This window comes from Rhinoderma darwinii, chromosome 11 (assembly GCF_050947455.1).
Source record: "Rhinoderma darwinii isolate aRhiDar2 chromosome 11, aRhiDar2.hap1, whole genome shotgun sequence".
NCBI classification, from domain to species: domain Eukaryota; kingdom Metazoa; phylum Chordata; class Amphibia; order Anura; family Rhinodermatidae; genus Rhinoderma; species Rhinoderma darwinii.
In genome coordinates this window covers 87,338,345-87,362,559 of record NC_134697.1, presented here as the reverse complement: position 1 = coordinate 87,362,559, position 24,215 = coordinate 87,338,345, and the positions used below count along the sequence as shown (strand labels likewise).

The window sequence follows — 24,215 nt, the reverse complement described above, 5'->3', positions numbered from 1 at the left end:
TTAGTCATTGCAGAGATGGGCGTGGGGAGCACTTGCCTAATGAATACGCCGGACTCATAACTATATGATACATACGAATACTTTATGATTACACAGGTCAGTATAATTATCTGACAGATCAATGGAGAAGAGAGTGGTATTTCTAATACATCAAATCCAAAGATGTAGAAGATGATCAAACGGAATCGTAAATAGCTTCTGAGGGCTTGTACTAAAACAAGTGAAACTTCCTGTGTACTGAATGTCTGTAAACCGTTAAGATTTTGGGTTTAATACTATGTGCCCTCTTTGCACTGGTAGTGTGCCACGAAGGCAATTAGTGTGCCACCAATCCACTCACGCTTTATTAAGAATTACCAGAATTTTGGAAAAGGATTTTTGCCCGCAAATCTAGTACACGTGAAACACGTTGATACCATGTGCCGGTGCCAGTCGGCACGTGAGAACCTAATGTTAGAAGTCGAAGATAAGCTACTTCGTGTTATGTCATGTGACCGACTGCAGCCAATGGTTTAGAAGCTGTAGTGCGAGAGGGAAAATAAAGTTTTAGTTGTCACACGTCAAGTTTGATCATTCTGATCTTAATCTACATCTACTCTTCCGCCTTGATTATTGCAGTCATGTATACCTTGTAGACCCAGACCTGTCTCAAAGGTCCCGAGTTTTTTGTCAGTTCTTGCACATCTACTTCAAAGCCACTCACATTTTTGCTATTACCTGCAACTGAAATAGGTGAGCATATTCAGATCCACATTTTACATTCTCCGTTTATTTTATTTCATGGATTCAAGCACAGGAACTCCGCCTCTTTTGGTCCAGCTTACCTGTGCTAATATTAATGAGTTCGTAATATTTGTAGTTTGATACATGTCCTGCTTATTATATGAGGTTGATGTAGCTGTGTTATAAAAAATATACTTTACTGTGTCTTGTATAAATATTTTTTTTTTTAGAAGGGTAAAAAAATACAAAAATATAACCCCTTTTTTTCATTTCTGGCAGATAACTGTACCAGGGACTCGGAGGGATATCCTCTTTTATTGTCCGATTATAAAGTAGAAGATGGTGATCACACACAAGATACATATGAAGAGCATGCCATTATCTCAGCCATACCCTCAATCCTTTACAGGAGAGATTCATCATCTGATTCTTTTAAGAATGAGGTCTTATTTTCTGATACGTCACAGATTAGTAATCAAAGTACAAATTACAGAGGAGGTATGAACTGTCAAATTAAAATAGAGAAGACACTATTTCCGTGTTTAGAATGTGGAAAACCTTTTCCCCAGAGATCAGTGCTTGCGAAACATCAAAAAACACACACAGGAGTGCGACCGTTTCCATGTCCAGAATGTGGGAAAAGTTTCACCAGGAAACCGCATCTTTTTCAACATCTAAGAATTCACACTGGGGAGAAACCATTTTCATGTTCCGAATGTGGAAAATGTTTTAGCCAGAAGTCCGATCTTGTTAAACATCAGAGAATTCACACAGGGGAGAAGCCATATTCATGTTCGGAATGTGGGAAATGTTTTAGCCAGACTTCAGCTGTTATTGGACATCTAAGAACTCATACAGGCGAGAAACCATTTTCATGTTTAGAATGTGAGAAATATTTTGCTAAGAGATCAGAGCTCGAAAAACATCAGAGAATTCACACAGGGGAGAAGCCATTTTCTTGTTCTGAGTGTGAGAAAAGTTTTACATCCAAATATAACCTTTGTAAACATCACAAAATTCATACGGGAGAGAAGCCTTTTTTATGTTCCGAATGTGGGAACGGTTTTAGCAAGAAATCAGCCTTTTTTGAACATCAGAAATGTCACATAGGAGAGAAGCCATTAAATGTTCAGCCTGTAGTAAATGTATTACCACAAGTTTGGAGCTCATCTGATCCTTTTATTCTTGAGTACCTGTATCCTGATCTATCACAGACTTTGAAGCCAAGTACAGGTAACAGAGGGAATATGAGCAAGCAATTTCAAAGAGATGAAGGGCGATTTTCTTGTTCAGCATGTGGAAAATATTTTTTCCAGAAATCGGATCTTATTAAACATCAAAAAATTCATACAAGAGAAAAGCCCTTTTCATGTTCAGAATGTGGTAAATGTTTCACCAGTAAATCGCAGCTCGCTCAACATCTAAAAACTCACACAAGAGAGAAGCCATTTTCATGTTCAGACTGCGAACAATGTTTTACCCAGAAATCAGATCTTGTTGACCATCAGAAAATTCACATAGGGGAGAAACCATATTCGTGTCCTGAATGTGGGAAATGTTTCTCCAGGAAATCGCATCTTACCCAACATCTAAAAATTCACACGGGAGAAAGACCATTTTCATGTTCAGAATGTGGAAAATGTTTTACCCAAAAATCAGATCTTGTTAAACATCAGAGAATTCACACTGGGGAGAAGCCGTTTTCATGTACTATATGTGGTAAATGTTTTAACCAGAAGTCAGCTGTTATTGACCATCAAAGAATTCACACAGGCGAGAAGCGATTTTCATGCTCAGACTGTGGCAGACGTTTTAATCAGAGATCAATTTTTGTTCAGCATCAAAAAATTCACACGCTAGAGGAGCTATTTCCGTGTTCAGAATGCGGGAAATGTTTTAGCAGGAAGCCAGCCCTTGTTAAACATCAAAATGATCACACAAGGGAGAAGCCAATTTAATGTTCAGACTATATGAGATATCTTACTCCAGGTATGAAGATCCACTGTTACAGATGCTTCTGCAGCTACCACCTAAAATTGTATTTATTTTAATTTTTTGTTAATTTTGTGTAAATGTAGGACTTTTTATACTATTGGTAGGCAGACTAGTTTAAAAATTGTCATGAAAAATTTTGTTCCAGCCTGGGGCAATAGCTGTCCATAGACATGAGATTTTTGTGGTGAGGATATTGCCGGGGTAAAAACCTCTATTTCCCCAGAATAGCCTTGCATATGTTTTTTTTTTTTCCCCCTCCCTTCGTAATATGCCTGTTCGTGGAAGTCAGGGAAGGTGCCGGCTGAATGACGTTTTGGTCGACAGCTATCGTATGTGTATGGCCAGCTACAAATTTATTTACACCCTTGGAAATTATTTTGACTGCCGATGACTTTGTCAAACCACTTAATCACTCAAACATTGATGTAAAAAGAACCCACTTCTCGGCAGTAGATGCTCCTCTTTACTTCTCATCCCATCCCCATTGAATTTCAGATTATGTGGCTCCTATAGTATAGATAGTTATATGCAAAATGAATAAAAGTCTGTATTGCTAAATATAAAAAATAAATAAGCTTCGATGTTCAGTTGGGGGGAAAATTTGTGTTTTTGTTTTTTATATTCTTTTATTTAAGGCGAAATCGATAAACATTGTCATCTTTAGAGTCCAATTTAATATTATTTTTCTAATGACGCTTACCCATTTTTATATATTTGAAGATGTCTTGCGTATTATTCTCCATAAGCCTTCTCCAGGATTTACCCTTCTAGTATTAACTAAATTATTTTATATGCTAAACACTCCCCCACAACCCGCATTAGAATAGCAATGTTCTATAGCTTTTAACCCCTTAATGGCCGGCCTATTTTAAAACTTAATGACCAAGCAATTTTTTGCGTTTTTCCATCGTCGCATTCCAAGTGCTATAGCTTTTTATTTTTGTGTCGACATAGCTGTATAAGGTCTTTTTTTTGAGGGACAAGTTGTATTTTTTGATAGCACCATTTTGGGGTACATATAATTTATCGATTAACTTTTATGGGGGGGTAATGGAAAAAAACTCATCAATTCTGCCACTCTTTTTTGCGTCTTACATTTACGCCGTTTACTGTGTGGTATAAATATCATAATAACTTTATTCAGTGGGTCATTACGATTGTGGCGATACCAAATTTATATAGATTTTATATGTTTTATTACTTTTTCACAGTAAAGACACTTTTTTTTCAAAATTATTTGTTTTTGTGTTGCCATGTTTTAAGAGCCATAATTATTTTATTTTTTTACGCCGATGCAGCTGTATGAGGATTTGTTTTTTGCGGGACGACCTCTAGTTTTTATTGGTACCATTTTGAAGTACATGCGACTTTTTGATCACTTTTTATCAAATTTTTTTGAAGGCAGGATAAACATAAAACAGCAATTTTGGCATTTGTTTTTTATTTAATTTTTTTACGGCATTCACCGTGCGGGACTTCATTATGCGATCTTCTGATCACTTTTATAATATACTGAAATACTTCTCTATTGCAGCGTATTATTCCCGGTCAGTGTAAAACTGACAGGCACCTGCTAGGTTATGCCTCAGGCATGGCTTAGCAGGCATCCACTACAGGCAGATCTGGGGGCCTTTGTTAGGCCCCCGGCTGCCATAGAAACCATTGGCACCCTGAGATTGCAATCGCAGGGTGCCGATGGGGTGAGAGAGGGCGCTCCCTCCCTCCAAAACCACTTGGATGTGACGCTCGCTATTGAGCGCATCTAAGGGGTTAAACAGGTGAGATCGATGTTCAAATCGATCCCACCCGTTAGTGAAGGTGTCCGGCTGTCTTTAGACTGCCCGACACTCGCTTTAGCCGGCACAGGCCACCCGTGCCGGGCTTATGTCAGAGCGCCGTGAAAAGGCGTATTGACGGTCGTTAAGGGGTTAATCTGGTGGTGCTATATCTCCCTAAACAAACTAGGAACACTTCCTCTATTTAATTGATCAATTTCTTTTCTCATAGGTATCATCTATAGGCGGTACAAAATATATCGTTTGTAATTGGAGTGACAATTGGCTCAAGGACTGTATCCAGAGAGTTGTGATCAATGCTTCCTACTCGGAATGGTCATCGGTTATAGGTGGTGTACCCCAGGGTTCAGTGCTAGGAAGATATAGAAAATGCAGTTGACACCAAGCTACGTGTTATTGTTCAGTCTCTGGAAGATGTTCAAAAATTACAAGCCGATTTGGACACACTGAGTGTTTGGGCGTCCACTTGGCAAACAACGTTTAATGTAGATAAATGTAAAGTTATGCATCTGGGTACGAACAACCTGCATGCATCATATGTCCTAGGGGGCGCTACACTGGGGGAGTCACTTGTTGAGAAGGATCTGGGTGAACTTGTAAATCATAAACTAAATAACCGCATGCAATGTCAATCAGCTGCTTCGAAGGCCAGTAAGATATTGTCGTGTATTAAAAGAGGCATGGACTCACGGGACAGAGATATAATATTGCCACTTTACAAAGCATTAGTGAGGGCTCATCCAGACCTCATGCAGTTCAGTTCTGGGCTCCAGTTCATATCAAAGAGGAAAAATACAAAGAAGAGCAACGAAGCTAATAAGGGGCGCGGAGAATCTAAGTTATGAGGAAAGATTAAAAGAATTACACTTATTTAGCCTTGAAAAGTGACGAGTAAGGGGGGACATGATTAACTTATATAAATATATGAATGGCACATACAAAAAATATGGTGAAAACCTGTTCCATAATACCCCGGAACAGGAGTCCAGGATCCTCATGCCCTCCCCCTTCCCTCCCTCTCTTGGGGCCTTTTCTATTCGTTCTTTTCCCCTGTCTAGGGTAATGTGCCTCTCCTTCTCCGCTTCAATTAAGTGGCCTCAATGTATGCTCTGCTGCTTTGCTCATGAACTCATTCATGCTACTGACGTATACTGAATAATGTTCTTGAATGGGGATGTGATGCACATTTCTTATTTTGTTTTAGTGGGTTTTTGTTTTGGTCTTTGACCTTGTTTGTTTGTTAATTTACTGTGTGGAGGCCTTCCCTCCACTATGTCTTGTAACTCTGTGTACTGAAACTTAATAAAACTTTGAATAAGAAAACCTGTTCCATGTAAAACCCCCTCAAAAAATAAGGGGGCGCTCCCTCCGTCTGGAAAAAAAAAGGTTCAACCTGCAGAGGTGACAAGCCTTCTTTACTGTCTACTTCATTCCTTTCATGTCAATGTGTATAATTATTGTTTGAATGTTGATCCAGTCGGATTAGCACTTGGGATCAGGAGGGAATTCTTAATTTTTAGGGCAGATTGGTTAATGCCTTAAGGGTATTTTTTATTATTTATTTATTTAAACACTCCTCTGGATCAGTAGGGGTAAAACAAAGTTCTAGAATTTCTCCCATCCCTTGATTGAACTTGATGGATATATGTATTTTTTTAATCATAACTATATAGCCTGTCGTCCAACTCCTAATGGCCACGGGCTGTGACGTGCGTACAGCCCTATCATCACTGAGGCTTTGCATGTGGTCTGATAAATTAACTGGGGGCAGGCCTGACCTCGGAATTACTGGGCAACGCCGGTCACGTCAACGTCATATTCCTAGGTTACCAGACAACACAGTACGCCAATCGCTCCAGCCGTCCGTGGAAGTGCTATGCATAGAGCATAGTCTAAAACCCATTTGCGCACCTCGACGTAATAGCATGTCGTGGTGCAGGGGGTGATGTATGGAGCGGGTTCGCACATGTGTTTTACAGCTGACACCAGGGATTAACGCCCAGGAACAGCGATCACGCTGTTCCCGGCTGTTTAGCCCCTCAAATGCTGCGGTCAATAGCGAACGCAGCATCTGAGGCATTAGAAAGAGTGGGCGGCCCCCTATGATAGCTCATCGGCCACCCCGCAATGCGGTTGTCATGGCAGCCCAGTGCCTAATGAAGGCCCCCAGGTCTGCCTTCACTCTGCCTCTGTTAAGCCCTGCCTGTGGAAGGGCTTAAAGGAGTTATCCAGTCACCGGGTAGGCCATCGATAGCTGATGGGTCAGGGTCCGACTCCCGGGACCCTTGCCGATCAGCTGTTTTGAAGGGGGTGCAGTGCTTATATGAATGCTGCTTCCCTTCATTTCTTCTTGCTCACTGAATTATCGACACGGATGTAGCAGCGATTCACCGTATTGCAGCCTTTTCTCCTATTCACTTCAATGGGAGAAGGCTGCAATACCTGAGAATCGCTGCTACATCCGTGTCGATGATTCACAGTGAGCAAGAAGAAATGAAGGGGAAGCAGCTCTCGGACAAGCACTGCACCCCCTTCAATATAGCTGATCAGCCGGGGTCCCTAGAGTCGGACCCCAACCCATCAGCTATTCCTGAGAATAAGCCATCAATTTTATTTTTTTTAAATATCCTTTTTATTATCCGTTTTCACATTTTCTTACAAACATTTCACGTAAAAGTTACATCATGAGTGCGCAGCACTCTACTGTCATGGAATTAACTTTGAATTAAATTCAACATAACACATAAACATATAAACATATGAACATGGCATAATTGTCTATCTTCAGATGGACCGAAAGCATGACTTCCCCCAACCCCGACACGACCTAGGTCATTAATAAGTTTCTACTCATCCTTTTTCCCCCAGCTGATTCAGAGTTGCAACCCCCCTAAAGTGCCTGCCAAGAGCTGTGTACAATACCACTTTGTGTACTGGAAGGGCCTAACAATTTCCGCTATTTCGGCTGCTGTACATTGCGATTCTATTAATGTTTGCCACTTATCAAATTGCTTCTTGGTTCCCGTTTCCTTCCGCCTTTCCACCTCCACCCTCTCAAGAACCAATAACTGTTTCAGCCGCGACACAATCATTTCTAATCCCGGCATGTCTGCCTCTAGCCATTTACTCAGGAGGCATCTCAAGGCTACCAGTAGAATCGTGTGCACCAGCACGGGAGGTGATCTCACTCCTCGAGCACCCTCTTCCTCCGGCGGCCGTGCCTGATGGAATAGTAGCGCTTGCGGCGTCATTGGGAGATTCGTTTTCCAATGGTCCTCAATATATTTCTGTACCATCCCCCAAAATCGTTTCGTATGTACACACCCCCACACTCCATGCCACAAATTCGTCAGTGGTGTATTGCACTTGGGACAACTTGTAATGCGGTCAGGGAAAGATTGTGAAGGCAGAATATTAAAGCCATATATAGCTGCATGCATCAACTTAAAATAGGTTTCCCTCCAGCTCTCATTTATCACACTCTTCCGTACCGTCTCCCAACCCCCCAGTATGATCTCTCCTATGCCTGGATCCTGAGTCCACCGTTCCCAGCTTTTAAAACTAATCCTTGATTGCGGCCGAACAAAACCATCTCTCAATGCTCCATACAGCCCCGAAATGGTCGCCCGCCCAGTTGTTGGACCCATGACCTCATCCAGAGTGTGCGAGGTAGCTTCCTTACTCAAATCCCTGAGCCTGGAGGTGCAAAATGCTCGTACCTGAAGTACTTGCAAAAAATTGACCCTCCCTGCTATGTGTCTGAGTTTAGTGGTGATTTCCTGCCCAGTTAACCACCTCTTTTCCTCTGTGTGCATAAGATCCCCTGCATTGCCCATGCCTACCCTCCCCCATGAGGCAATTCCGTCTCCCTTGTCTATTCCCGGTAAAAACTCTGGATGTCCGCTTAACGGCATATATTTCGAGACCAGGTGAGGTAGCCCAAACTGTTTACGTACCACTTTCCAAGCTAGAACTGTATCTCTCAATACAATGGAGGTTTTGAGACGGCACGGAAGAGAAGCAACTCTACAATGTAACAAAGCTTTTAGGTTCCAGGGTGAGGCATACTCCCCTTCCAGATCTAAGTTGGAATAATTGCTTGTCTCATGAAGCCAATCTACTACATGGCGAAAAAGACAGACCACGTTATAACCCCTGACATTCGGAAAGTTCACACCCCCTTCTTGTTTACCCATCATGAGCTTGGTAAGTGCTATGCGCGGCCTTTTTCCTGCCCATATAAATTTAGTGAATGAAGCCGTCAGTTTCGAGACATCCACATGCTTCAATAATAGAGGAAGTGTTTGAAAGGGGTATAGCAATCTGGGGAAACTAACCATCTTAATCAGATGGCATCTTCCCAGGAGGGACAACGGCAATTGGCCCCATCTAGTGAGTTCCGCTTGTATTTTTTTAATTAACGGGCGATAATTTAGGCCATACAGAGTGTCTGGTGCCCTCCCTATTTTGATACCCAGATAAGTAATGCAGTGCTCAACCGGTGATATCCCGCAACCCAAGGATTGCCAAAAGGTCTTAGGCAATGGCCTGCCCAACTCCAGCAGTTCGCTCTTAGCTATGTTGACTTTATATCCCGAGCATTGCCCAAATTCCTGTAAAAATTTAAAAACCTTCCCTAAATGCTCTTGAGGATTCGACATAAAAAGTATGACATCATCAGCGAACAGGGCTAATTTCACTGCACAAGACCCTACTTGAATGCCTCTGAACATATCCGATTCCTCCAGGTATCTAGCCATAGGTTCCAATGCCAGATTGAATAACAGGGGTGATAGGGGGCAACCCTGTCGTGTTCCTTTATGTAATTGGAAGGGATCTGATAGGAACCCTGAGGAGTGAACACGTGCTTGCGGGCTATTGTAGACTCCCTTCAGGAAGACCCGGAAGTCTCCCTGAATGTTCATTTTGTCTATCACCATCCCCAGCCATTCCCATTGTATGTTATCAAAGGCTTTCTCTGCGTCTAGCGCTAAAAGTGCCGGCCTGGTACCTGGCTGGGGATCATGCCTGACTGTTTCTAGCACCGTCAACACCTTGCGTAGATTTGTCACTGCTGCCCTGCCCTTTACAAAGCCTACTTGGGACTTTCCCACCAGTATGGGTAGATACATAGCCAGCCGATTGGCCAGAATTTTTGTGAGCAATTTCTGATCTTGGTCTATCAGCGAAATGGGACGGTACGCCCCCGGGTCAAGAGGATTCTTCCCCTTTTTGGGTAGCACCTTTATATGCGCTACTTTAGCCTCTGCTGGTAAAGCCCCCGTGCCTAGTAAAATATTATAGTATGCCACCAAGGTAGGACTGATTTCCTCTCTCAGAGATTTAAAAAACTCCCCTGTGAATCCATCCGGACCCGGGGCCTTTCCCTTAGATAAGGTCTTAATGGCGCTCCAGACTTCCTCTAATGTAATCTCTGCGCTCAAGTGACCATTTTGCTCCTGGGTGAGCCCTGGCAGCTTCACCTTCTCCAAAAATTCCCTCCCTTTTTGGAGATCTATGAGTGTTTCTGAATAAAGGGCTTGGTAGTACTTACTTAATATGGTGTTGATTTTTTTTGGGTCTGAAGTAGGAGTTCCATTTGATTAGTTAAGTGTTGATATGTGCGACGGTGCATACCTCCCTTTTGCTAATCGCGCTAATAATTTGCCCGCTTTATTGCCGAAACGCATTAAATCGGCATCAAATTGGGACCGGTAAATACTCTCTCTTTTGTCTAACCACTGATCAAACTGTCGCTTGGCTTCCCTCCATTCCTCCCCCAATGGCAGTGATGGAGAGTGTAGAAATGCTGTGTATGCACACCGTAGTCTGTCGCTCCCTGCCTTGTATCCTTCGGTCGTCTTACGTTTAAGATTAGACATATATTGCATGATTTTCCTTCGTATTACCGCTTTAGCTGTACGCCAATACAATGACGGTTCCGAGCGATGCGATACATTATCCCCATCAAATTCCATCCACCACCCCTTAAGCTTCTGTATAAAGCCCTCATCCTTTGCCAGAAAGGCGGGAAACCTCCAGATAAAATCCGTTCCTCTAGCTACTGTGTCGGCCCAGGTAATGGTAACCGGAGCATGGTCCGAAATGACTAGATCTTCAATTGTCGCTTCACGTAAACGCCGCGATAATGCGTCACTAACTAGCAAGTAATCAATACGCGACCATGACTCATGAACATGGGAGAAATGTGTATATTCCCGCGCATCTGGGTGTAGACTCCTCCACGCATCTATTAGGGCCGTGTGTCTTAAAAAGTCGGGCAAGATCTTATCTCTATTTCTCTGCGAACTAGTCCCTGCGCTCCTATCCTCCTTTGAAGATCTTACAGTGTTAAGGTCTCCCCCTAGAATCAAAAACCTAGTGCGATCCTGCTGGAGTTGGGTTTCCAAATGACCAAAAAAACCAGTGTTAACCGTATTTGGGCCATACACATTATGAATACTGACGGTTTCCCCTGCATGCTCCATCACTAGATGGATCCAACGGCCCTCGTCATCCCGCTCCTGGGACACCAGTGTAAACACAAAATTTTTATTTACCAAAATTATAACTCCCGCCTTACCCTCCCTTGCCGACGAGCCAAAAACCTGACCCACCCAGAATTTTTGCAAATACTTAAACTCCGGCTCGGTAAGGTGAGTTTCCTGCAATAGGGCCACATCTGGGTGCAATCTTTTCATGTGTCGTAAAAGTTTGGTCCGTTTCTGTGGGGATCTCAGCTCTTTAACGTTCCAAGAGACTATTTTCATGTTATTGGGCCATGTATAAGATGAGCTAAAGTGCCTAAAAGTCGTGCTAAGTTCGGGGAGTCAGATCCGTCTTTTTCCAAGAGCCATGTATAAACATTAACAACATAACCAAAACCCGGCTTATAAGCCAGAACCAACAAGGCCAACCGGCCCTTATCTAACGAAACCCTCAAATCACCTGCGGCAAGGGTTAGCAGCCCCTTCATACCCACTGGTGTACGTGACTTCACTTTTTTCTGTTATGTCAGAACACGCCCCTCCCTCCCCCTCCCCCCCAGCCTGCACATATGACTCCTTCCCTGAGGAAGTAACATCTGCCCTTGCCCCCTCATTACCTCTTTGTCGCCTGTGCACACTCTTATACATTTCCATATCATCAATTTTAACAGCCTAGCGTCCGTTTGGATTATATCTTCATGACTTTTATGCAAACAGACTTAAAATCACATATCCACATGAATCTTGCTTCGCCTCAAGGTTTCCCTACCTTCTTTTCCCATATCTTCTATCACAATTTCCCCCAATCTGCCATCTGTGACAGATACAGCTAATCCCTTGCGTGGGGGAGGCATTGTCTCATTCCCGGTCAATCCCACCCACAAGGAAAAATCTCAGAGCCTGATCTAACTCCCTCACTAATCTCCTGTAGTGAAAATGCAGGGAAATACCAGAGTGCATACATTTCAACCTTATAACATTGTAACATTATAACAATAGGCCAGCTGTTGACCGGTACAGAGTGCCGTATACTACCGCCAAATATCTCCCTCAAAACTTTCAAATTATCTGTAAACTTATCTGTATCTGGTCGGAATCTGCAATTGGTCTACAGCGTCCACAAAATCATCATCACATCAGCTTAAATAAAATGTGCTGAAAAGATCTTCGTCCGTCAATCAGGAGACGTGGATCGGGTGCGGTCCCGCGTACGCCTCTGCGGTTTCGGAGAGTCCCCTCCATTTCCGGCTCGACCCCCCCCGGGATCTTCCAGGTGTGGGCATTAAAGCTTCTGCCCAGGTTCGCTCCATATTTAGTCGGTTCTGTTTGGCTTCTCTCGACTTGCGATTCGGACTGTGTACTGGACTGTGACTCTCCTCTTGCTGTGGTCTGCGCCTACAAAGCTCCGTAAGTGTATCCTCCGCTTCCTGTGGCGTGGTGAAAACCTTGTTCCGCCCGTTCTCTTGAAACACCCGCAAGATGGCTGGGTACTGCAGGTTAAAACGTATTTTCGCTTGGAACAGCGCGGTGCAGATCTTGCTGAAAGCCCGCCTTCGTTTTGCAACCTCCGCCGAGAAATCCTCAAAAAGTAGCACTTTCATGCCCAGTATTTCCAAGGGACGCGATCTGCTGCGGAATGCTTTCATAAGTGCCACCTTATCATTGTAATCCAACAGCTTAAAGATTACTTGTCTGGGACGAAGCGAACTGTGTTCGTCTGTTGCTGGGAGGTTTCTGGGGTCCGGCCCCACTCTGTGCGCCCCCTCTCCACCCGGCAGGGACGGGGAAGACCTAAAGCTTCTGGCAATGTCCTCTCACACACTCATTGCAAATCAGAAGATATCACCGCTTCTTTCAGCCCCACCAGTCGCAGGTTGCTCCTCCTGAAGCGGTTTTCCAGATCCTCCACCTTGTCCCCCAACTGCGTAGTAACAGACAGCACCCCTCTGAGTTTGGATTGCAGACGCTCATTTTCATCCTCCAGCAGCGTCATACGCTGCTCTAACTCATCAGCTCTGATAGTGACTTGTGCCAGCTCCGCATGCACGCGGTTTAGGGAATCTTGCACCGTTTTTTCCAGCGCCTTTTGCAGGTCTGGCGCTATCTGTTTTGGCTACTTCTCGGGCCAGGGCTACATAATCAATGGCTGCAGGAAGAGCGGACATTATGTGCTCTGTCGGGCTTGAAAGCTGGGACTGATGGTGCTGCAGCTCATCTTCCTGTGTGTATAGCAGGGACGCAGTGGCGGGAAGCGCCGCCATCTTACCTCCCTTTACCACGGCCGCGGCTGAGTCTTCCATGGCTGGCTTCTGCGCGCTTCTGAGGAGGTACCTGTCCATACAGGCACCACCTGTGATGATTCCGTGTGCAGGGCTGGTGACTTCACCGCTGATTGTCGCCGCCGAAGCGACTATTGCAAGCAGATAGGCTGGACGGGAGCGGGTGCTCAGTCACTCGCGTCCTGCATCCCCAGCGCCGGAACCGTAAGTCCAGGCCATCAATTTTTAGCGCCTGGCTAACCCCTTTTAACAGATGCCTTTAAAAATTACAATATATTGCAATACTCCATAAAATGTGTAAAAAAAAAAAAAGTTAAATAATGTTTTTAGTAGTGGAAAAAAAGTTAAAAAAAACTCCAATTTTTCCTCTAAAGTAATGTAAAAAATAAACAAAATTAGTATCGCTGAGTCCGTAAAAGTCAGAACTATTACGATGTAACATTAGAAAAAAAAGTTAAATGGCAGCTTTTTGGTCATCTTGGCTTTCCAAAATTTTTTGGGGAAAAGTGATCAAAAAGATGTGTGTACCAATATAAACGATAGATCGTCTTGCAAACAATAAGCCCTCACACCGCTCAAATCGACAAAAAAATAAATGTATGGCTCTCAGAATTTGGGGAAACAAAACAATTATTTTTTTCTTTGTAAAATATTTAAAAAAACTATATAAATTTGGTATCACTGTAATGGTATTTAGCCGCAGAATAAAGTTAAGTTGTCATTTTTTTCGCACGGAGAAAGCCGTAAAAACACAACCCAAAAAACAATGTTGAAATCTGTTCTTTCCAATTTCAGCACGCAAAGATTTTTTTTTCAGTTTCCCAGTACATTTATATGGTACTTTTTAAGTGGTGCCGATAGAAACTACAACTCCTTCCGCAAAAAATAAGCCCTCACACAGCTCTATTGATGGACAAATAAAGAAGTTACTGCTCTTAGAAGGCTGGAAGTGAAGAACAAAAACGCAAAAAATTGCTTTGTCCCGAAGGGGTTAATGTAGGTTCATCTGGCACGCTGCGTTGTAGGCAGAGAAACACAGGTTTCTATATCTTAGATTCAAAGAAGTACTCGGCCTTTACATATTACAGCAAAACATACAGGTAGGTTGCTGAAGGGCGACTTCAATATAACGAGGCATGTATTATAAGAGGTTTAATGGGGCTGTCCCGACTTTTTTTTATTAATGGTCTTTCCTTAGGATAGGTCACCAATATGAGATCGGTAGGTGGTCCGACTTCTGAGGCCCCCACCAATCAGCTGACTGAGGGGGCCATCGCGTTCGTCGCTCGGCCTCTTCAGTGTTTACCATCAACAACGCCATACACGTCGCTAGCAGCTGTGGGATTGCGGCTCAGTCCCGTTCACTTCAATGGGACCGGAACTACAATCCCAGTCACAGCCACTCCAGATGTGTACGGCGCTGTGCCTGTAAACTGGGACTAACGATGTGACCCTTTAGGTCAGAAGAAATGTATTCAGCACACCTTAGTAGTATCCAACATAGATTTTATTTCTTTAGGTATATGCCCTATAGAGCGGTAAGCCGCCATAAGCAAGACTGAATCAGTCCCCAGTACGGCTCAGTGCCCGACGAAGGTCTCACGACCGAAACGTTAACGTTGCACTTGTAGCTTCTGGCATATAGCTAAAGAAATAAAATCTGTGTTGGATACTACTAAGGTGTGCTGAATACATTTCTTCTGAAACTGGGTTGGGACCCTATTTCAAGCACCCAAAGAAACTGGTGCTGTCTGAACAAAACCAGATGTGACCCATTAGTCAGCTGATGGTGGGGGTGTTCTAGGAGTCGGACCCCTACTGATCTCATATTGATGACCTATCGTGTTCTAGCTTTGTCTGATCTCGCTGACTCCTGGCCACTTCCTGGTTATATGGTCAGAAGTTACGTAAACAGCATAAATCCCGGAGCTACGCTGTTTCCGTAACTCCCATTCAGTTCTATGGGACTTACGGAAACCGTGTAGCTTAGCGAGCTACGCTGTTTACGTAACTCACGGCCATATAACCTTTTTCATAGCCAGAATTCACCTCATTCAGCCGCAACACAGAGCGGCGGAACTGGGTTTAGGGGGCCCCGCTCTGGAGATAGGTGTGGGTCCCAGAGGTGGAACCCGCATCTATCTGACATTTGTGGCATATCCTGTGGATATGTCATATATGTCCCTAATGGGAAAACCCTTTTAAATTCCTGTTCAAAAACCTTTTTTTTACATCAGTGCAGTTGACAACTGTCTGCACATCAGTTGTATAGTCCATGGCTCAGTCCTTTGTAACGCATCCACAGGCAACCTAAATAGGACTAAATATGGCGTCAGTCTTGTGACCACCCAAAATTTCATGTGACCCTTGGCATTCAGGGTTACATGACATACATGTGCTGGGCCAACAGACAGGACACATACATGGGCTAACTGAATAGGACTATTGCATAGGTGCCAACCATCTCAAATTTGCCTGGACTGTCCCTACTTTATGTCCCATTAATATGTCATTCTTTTTCTTCCGTCGGAGGTATTCATCGGTAGGACGACAGACGTATATCGCCGACGGAATGTGGCAACGTAGCCCACTGTATAGGCATACCTTTAAGGTATGGCATTTTTTATTTAGACTTTTTTTCTTATAGGACTTGAAAAAATTCCACAAAAACACATATTATAAATGTAATGAATAGAAAAAAGACTATAAGAAACAGCATTAAAAAAACAACCATGTACCAATAAAAAAGCTCTCACGTTTTTTAGATGTGTTTTATAACTGTGTGAACAAGGCCTTTGGGTGCGAAACTTACAGAAATCCATACACCCGCTGCAGAAAAAACCCTATTCAAATAAATTGAACTGATTTTCAGCCGCCCCAATATCTCAAAATCTGTCCTATATGACTACACCCTTACAATTAAAGGGGTGGTCTGGGCATTGGGTGGTTTTTCATACTGATGACCTATCCACAGGATAGGTGATCCGTAAATGATCGGTGAGGGTCCGACACCCGGACTCCGCACCAATCAACTGTTCCGGCTGCATCTGGCACTGGAAATTTTTCAGTGTTCGGTGCCGGAAGCAGATGACTCCGACAACTGTATAGTGGCCTTTTTGAAGTTTTTCAGGATAAGGAGATATCACAAGAAGGAGAAAACTATTTTTGATCAGTTGGTTATTCAAAGGGAGTATGTTTGACTACTGACAGTTTACTGAGAAGCCAGAAAAAGACCGAAATCTGCAAATAATTTCAAATAATACCTCTAAAGATCTAGAAGTATCTGCCATGAAGAGATTAACAGAAATGCACGCTAATGGATTCTTATCCAAAATCCTAATCCATTTAATGAAGCATAAGCTAAGTCAAAATTTGGAACACGAATTCCTACTCCACGCCGGCAATTCCCATCATTAATACGCGGAACTTGTTTATTCAAAAAAAAACTTTGCGCGAGTTGACAGTTGTTGATCCACCAGGCATAAAGCCTGATTGATTCTCATGTATCAAACCTCCGACAATCCGGACTAGGCAATTCGCTAAAATCTTAGGCAATATTTTAGTTTCAGAATTAATTATATTTACTTTCCTTTAGTAATAAAGTAATTATCGCCTCGTCCATTGTTGGGGGCAACAGCTCCTTACTAAACTAATCTTGAAAAATGAATAATAGGTAATCGCATTTCGTCATATTAAATGATTCGTAGTGTTCAATGGGAAAACCATGAGGTTCAAATGGATCCAGATAAATCATTAATTGCCCTGATGACTTCAGTCCTTGAAATAGGGGCATCCAACACCAGTCTGTCTAATGTTGATAGAACAGGAAATGTTATAGTGTCTGAAAATTGATCAAGTTCAGTAGCCGAGTAATCCAGTTTTTGCGTATAACGTGAGCTGCAGAATCTATAAAATATATGTAGCACATCATTAATATCGGTCTTGATATTTCCCTCCGCATCCCTAATTCCCAAAATTTCTGTCTTAGACCGAATTCAGACGATTGTGGTATACATCTGTGTGACTGCACTTTCTTCAGAGGGGTTCAGCAGCTTTCCAGGCCTCTGGACCATCTTCAGTGTTTCAAAGATTCTTGGATTCGGATATTACATCGCTGAAAGGTTTGGCCTCAGCTTACTTGTCCTTATACACCCACAGCTCATTTCTCAAATTGAAATACATGTCTCAGTGGGAGACGGATATGGGTTGGAAGTTCTCGGAGGAGGACTGGAGGGCTGCTTTACATCACTCACATAGGATATCCAAATGTGTCAATCATATAGAAGCCGTTAGCAAAATTCAGTTTCGTTGGTACCTCACACCACTGCGGCTATAACATATGCAAGCCGGGTCTTCTCCTTTGTGTTGGAGGGAATGTGGAGCAAGGGGCACATTATTTCATCTATGGTGGACATGTAAATCAGTCTACCCATTCTGGAAGCGTATCTTCCGCTACATATCAGAATTAATGGGAGCAGAACTTTTACCTTTCCCTGCATTGGCTTTATTGGATATGCAGATGGATGAGATCCCTCTGGAATATAGGTGGCCAATAAGTCATATTCTTATCGCTTCCAGATTCCATATAGCCAAGAGATGGAAAACAGCTGAGGCTCTGAATCTCTCGGAGGTGCTAAACAGGGTTTATCTTCACTTTTATTACGAATTGCACTTTGCTACATCTAAAGGTTATAGGCAGAAGTGTTTGTCTCAATGGGCCCCTTGGACGGAGTTACCCCATGTTCAACTTCTGCTCCGTAAGAACTCTGTCACTCTGTGAATGTATCTGTGCTAACTTATACATGGTTTTCGTATCCTGTATCATCCTGTTCCTTTTTTACATCTCATATGTATAATTGCTTGTATTTATCACCACCACTCTTTGTATGTCTGTTTTTATGTTTGTTTGTCTGTTAATACGTCAGTATGTCAACGTCCGAGGCACGTTTCTGATAGCTAAAGGTGCAAGCTTTTTCTGTGTTCTGTATACAATACTGTGAGACTTTATCATTAGGATGTTGTATACTTTTGTATTGTACTTTGGAAAAATAAAAACCAAGTGAATTTCTTACATCTGTGTGACGGCCGTTAAAACAACGGCCGTCACACGGACGCATGTATTTTAGTGGGGCCGTTTCAACGGACCGTGTGAAGGGCCCATTGAAAAATAGAACATGTCCTATTTTGTTCCGTTTCCATGCCTGAGTTTGCACTCGTTCGTGTGGCCTTAGGCTGACTTCTGAGCCGACAAGCAGGTTTTTGATGCCGAACCTCTCCTCAAAGTGGGGGTAGATTTTTTTGTGCGAATGGAAACATAATTCCTCAGATGTTTGGGTCCTCTCTTGTGTCCAAAGAGGTTATGTCATGGAATTGGATTCTCCTCGTTTCTTAATAAACAAGAACTACAACCCTCATGTTTCCGTTTTGCTTCAGGAGTTTGTCAGCAAAGGGGGCCTTGAACAGGTGCCCGAACAAGAAACATAATTTCCCAATCATTTTTAGTGGGGAAGTGTAGTTTGGTTATAGACCTCAAGTAGTTCTTGAAGCCCATTTAGTTCAAAATGGAGAACATGAAGTCTGTCATCTCAATCTTACGAGACGGAAACTTAATGGCCGCCCCCTTGATCTAACCTACACTTATTTTCACATCCCTATTTGCCAATATCCCAGGAAGTATCTGACACTTGCACTTTAGCTCAAACATACCTTGGTCCATTTTAAATTAATTTGCCTGCCCATTGGGCTATCCTAAACCCCCCGTTTTTTTACGAAAATATTTGTCGTCTTGGAAGCAGCCCTTTGAGGGACGTATCGAGTCCCGTACCTTGATGACCAGTTGAACAAACCCAGTTTAGAGTCACAGTTGATGGACCATCTTTACCAGACCATGAGCTTGCAGTCAGCCAATGGGTTTATTCTCCACCTGGGCAAGTTCTGTCTGACATCGACCACGGAACAGAAAGACCTAGGATTTATCATCAATTCTCAACAAAAGCTGATTATCCTGCCTTCAGACAAAGTTCAAAAGATCAAGTCATCTGTCCGTTACAACGATCTGCTCAGCTATGTGGACCCTGATGACGATGACGTCAATCAAGGCGGTGACATTTGCACAAGCCCACTTCAGGTAATTACAGGCAAACATCGTAGCCCAGTAGGGTTGCCAGTCACCCTTCTGTTCTGGACCCATGCTGGCACATTCTCAAAGTATGAAAGGACCCGATATGGCGGTTGGTGCCTCATAAGACTCATGTAAAGGATCTGTCAGGCACAGCTTCTGTGTCAACGCCCATAGGTAATCAGTCTGCACCTGCTTCTATGTCTGTGAGACTGACTCCATCTTCCACCACTCAGGATGGCAGGCTTAGGACTGGGAGAGCCTATCACAGCCTGGCCAGACGGAGCTAGCTCCCGCCCTCTGTCTATTTATACCTGCCTTTCCTGTTCCTCCTTGCTTGTGATTCTTCTCGTTTGGTTTCCTGGCCCTGCTGCAGCTTCTTGAACTATTTGTCCCTGCTTCATACTGACCCTGGCTTACTGACTACTCTCCTGCTCTGTGTTTGGTACCTCGTACACTCCTGGTTTGACTCGGCTTGTTCACTACTCTCCTGCTCTGCGTTTGGTACCTCGTACACTCCTGGTTTGACTCGACTCGTTCACCACTCTTGTTGCTCACGGTGTTGCCGTGGGCAACTGCCCCATTTCCCTTAGCTTCTGTGTACCCTTGTCTGAGTGTCCGTCATGCACTTATTGAGCGTAGGGACTGTCGCCCAGTTGTACCCCGTCGCCTAGGGTGGGTCGTTGCAAGTAGGCAGGGACTGAGTGGCGGGTAGATTAGGGCTCACTTGTCTGTTTCCCTACCCCCATCATTACAACTCAACAGAGGAATGTCTCTGACCCCACAAAAATCTCTTTTAGTTTCCCTCCTACTTCTCTGACTGCTCGTCCAGCGTATCATTTGCTGGCACTACTTCTCGCTTTTGGGGTTCCTCAGGATTCAGTACTAGGTTCTCTCCTCTTTTCTCCTATTGGACAGATTATCAGTAGATTCCAGTACCACCACTATGGTGATGATATACCTCTTCCCGTGACATCACTCTTGCTCTAATACATAACACCAGTGATTGTCTCTAACATCATGTCCTCTCTTTATCTGAAACTCAATCTTTCAAAACGGAGCTCCTTGTGTTTCCACCATCTACTAACCTACCTAAACCTAAAACGCCATCTTGAGGTTATGTTCAACTCAAATCTAGCCTTAACTCCCTATATTCAATCACTTGGACGCTCCTGTCACCTGAACCTCAAAAACATTTCCAGAATCTTCCCTTTTCCTATTGTGGAAACCAAAACTCTCATGGTCGCTCTGATTCACTCTCGTCTTGACGCCTGTAATTTATTATTAGTCGGTCTTCCCCACAATAAACTCTCCCCTCTCCAATCTATCCTCAATGCAGCAGCCAGGCGTCGATCTTACTGACCAACCTCTACACCAATGCCTCTACCCTGTGCCAGTCACTGCTCTGTACTGCTACGCCAATGGCTCTATCCTGTGCCAGTCACGGCTCTGGACCGCTACACCAATACCTCTACCCTGTGCCAGTCACTGCACTGGTTGCCCATTCACTTTAGTATACAATTTAAACTTATTACTCTCACCCACAAAGCTCTCCACAGTGCTGCACCTCCTTACATCTCCTCCCTCCTCTCTGTCCACCCTACTCAGGCTCTACGTTCTGCCAACGACCTTAGATTAACATCCACCATAATCCAAACCTCCCGTCTCCAAGACTTCTCTCCTGCTGCACCAGATCAATAGAATGTGCCACCCCAGACAATCCGATTAATTCCCAATATCCACCGTTTTATGCGTGACTTGAAAACACATCTTTTCAGACCGGCCTATAACATTCCCTAATCTGACTCCTTTCCTTGGCCCCACTATTACATTAGTCATAATAACTTGACTCCCTCATTCAGCAGTGTCCCCCACACTCATTACAACCCTAATACTGTTCATGTCTGTCATTCACAGATACTGTCTGGTGACGGCTACTGCAACTTTGTTTACTACCCCATATATATAAGGCCTTATTCACACAAGCGTATTTCACATCCGTATTACTCGCGTTAAAACAACGGACATCACACGGACCTATGCAATTCAATGGGGCCATTGAGACATTGTGTTTTTCACGCAGCGTGTGTCCGCTGCATGAAACTCACAGCATGTCCTATACTTGTGCCTTTTTTGCGCATCGCACACCCATTGAAGTCAATCGGTGCGTGAAAATCATGGACAGCACACGGACGACATCCATGTGCTGTCCGTGATTCACGCAACAGTTACTAAAGAAATGATGAGGAAAAGAAAAACACCCCCTTCAGTTTATTTGGCTGACGTAAAAAATGCGTGACATACGGATGACATACGTGTGTAAAAAAACGCAGACACGCACCGTACACGGATGTTGCATGGAACTGCAACGCAAGAAAAACCACTGCGTTTTTTACGCCCGCCAAATGGACACATTTGTGTGAATAAGGCCTAAAAGATAATGGGATAATTGTACTGAACAAAAAATACAATGGAGCGGACCTCAATAGTTGGTGGGCGTGCAACAGTTAAATTCAAAAAAGGCTGCCTGCCGGCAGAAATAAGCCCTGTTTTCCAACCATTATTAAAGAGTAAAAATAAAAAAGTCTTTATTCAATTTGCAACAAGGACAGACTACATGAAATTTAAAAGTTAATGTCCATTTCTGACAGCAATTAGCACAGTGCCAGACGTAAGAGCTCTGTCTAGAAAGGGTTAAGTACCACAACCACAGAGCGCAACATGCAGTTAGTTATTAGTTAGATTCAAAGGTGTCAATAGGACAATTATTAAAATAAAGGTAGAAGCCCCCCCCCCGACATGTTTCGCTACGATGTAGCGTCCTCAGGGGTATCGGGGCCAATGACAGCGAGCGGCGGTGTCAGTCTCATTAAGTATTCACTGCAACTAGCTGAACATGTGTCCACAATCAGTCGATAGCCTATCCAAGGAGGAATAGAGGACCGAGCCCCCTCCTCCGGTGATTGACAGATTCTGCCACCAATCACTTACTAGTTAGATGCCACCAATGAACAGCACTCAAGTGCACAAGCACACCAGGCTGCTTGATGGTAATCGCTGTACATATAATTATAACATGACTATAATACAAGAAAGAGGTCACCGATGAGTTTATAGATAAGTGCACAGAGGCACAAAGTGAGAAAAGTGATGGGATAGTAACGAATGTGATTAGTAATAGTACCATTCTAGGTACAAACGCTGTGCCCTGATTAAAGACGATATTATAGTTGCTGTGAGCGGCACAACAATATTACTATGATCTAAAGAAGTTATTAGTGGGCTTATAGATCAATACGTTTATAGGGTAGAAAGACATAATAGGCAGAGTTATCATGGACACTGTAGATAAGTGTACGAGTCTACACACGGAGACAGACACACTGGTGTACTGGCATGACTGAATCAGAATGCCGTATATGCCGGACAGCAAGATAATCGCTATACACAGTATCGGGACACTGCTATTATGCAAAAAATAAATAAAAAAATAAAAAAAAGGTTTACTGGAGAGTTTGTAAAACGGTGCACAAACGCACAATGTGAACAGAGTGATACAATAATAATACAATTTTATTTAAAAAAAAATAAAAAAAAAAGATTACTAGAGAGTTTGTAAAACGGTGCACAAACGCACAATGTGAACAGAGTGATACAATAATAATACAATTTAACACGCTGGCGCTGTGAGGTGATTAAAGGTGATGTTACAATTACTGTAAGCAGCACAAAAGATGTTACTGTGATCTGGGAAGGTTATCACTGGACTAATAGATCAATGCGCTAATAAACTAGGGTAAATCAAAATGAGCAGATTCATGATAGGCATTGCAAATTAGTATACAAGTATACACGCTGAAATACCAGAGATATACGCGCAAAGGTGTACCAGAACGGCATAGTAAGAATGCCATTTATGTCAGACAGCGATATAAGTAGTATACAGAATAATACAAAAATATCTATGGATAGATAAAAGGTATGAGATATTACACTCATCGGGCTTAGTAGAGACCAAGCATTCAGAGTCAGTTGCTATCAAAGTGACTCATAAAGAAACGCAGTGAGTTATAATTGATCAAAATATTTAAACCGCCGCTGTGTCGCTTACCAAGCTGTAGCCTGGGGGGTACCTGAAGCAAATACTAAGTATGATTGATAGTAGTATATTCATATAAGAAATGTGGATAGTAAGGCAGATTATAAAGAGTTTAATGACTACATTGTCAGTACAGTACCAGAATAATCACACAAACTGAAGTATAGTTCCAGTGTTTGGGTAACGTGTAGGATTCACAGAAAAGCAGCAAACGTAAATCCCTCATTGAGGCCTCCTGGGCTGAGAGATCCAAGGCGATGGATCCAACGTGCCTCCTCCTGTAACAACTTGCAGTCAAGGTTACCTGCTCTAGGGCCAAGTTTGACTTGCGTAATGCCCCAGAATTTCAAGGAGCGAATGTCCCCATCATGTACAAGACGGATGTGCCTAGACAGTGGTGTATCCTCTTTTTGGTTTATAGTGCTTAGATGTTTAGAAATTCTCCTCCGTAATTCTTGTATTGTCTTCCCTACATATAACTTAGGACAAGAGCAGCTGGCTATGTAAATAACTCCCTTGCTACGGCAATTAATAAATTGTTTAATCTGTTATAGGATCTGTTATCAAGTGGATTGGTAAATTCTTTTGTAGTAGCCATTAAGTGGCAAAAAGAACATCGGCCACATGGATGAGAACCAGTGACCGATGTCTTCAGCCAATTTTTTGACACAGAAATCACTCCAGAATGATGACTATGCACCAGATAGTCACGTAGAT

The 24,215-nt window shown here is 43.2% G+C and overlaps 1 protein-coding gene and 1 pseudogene across 2 annotated transcripts in view; one reads left to right on the top strand and one right to left on the bottom strand.

The window, feature by feature from the left end:
* Window positions 1-5,798, top strand: part of LOC142663806 (uncharacterized) — a 75,572-nt pseudogene extending 69,774 nt beyond the window's left edge.
* Window positions 1-24,215, bottom strand: part of LOC142663716 (uncharacterized) — a 121,080-nt gene that overhangs the window by 26,321 nt on the left and 70,544 nt on the right. The window lies entirely within an intron of this gene.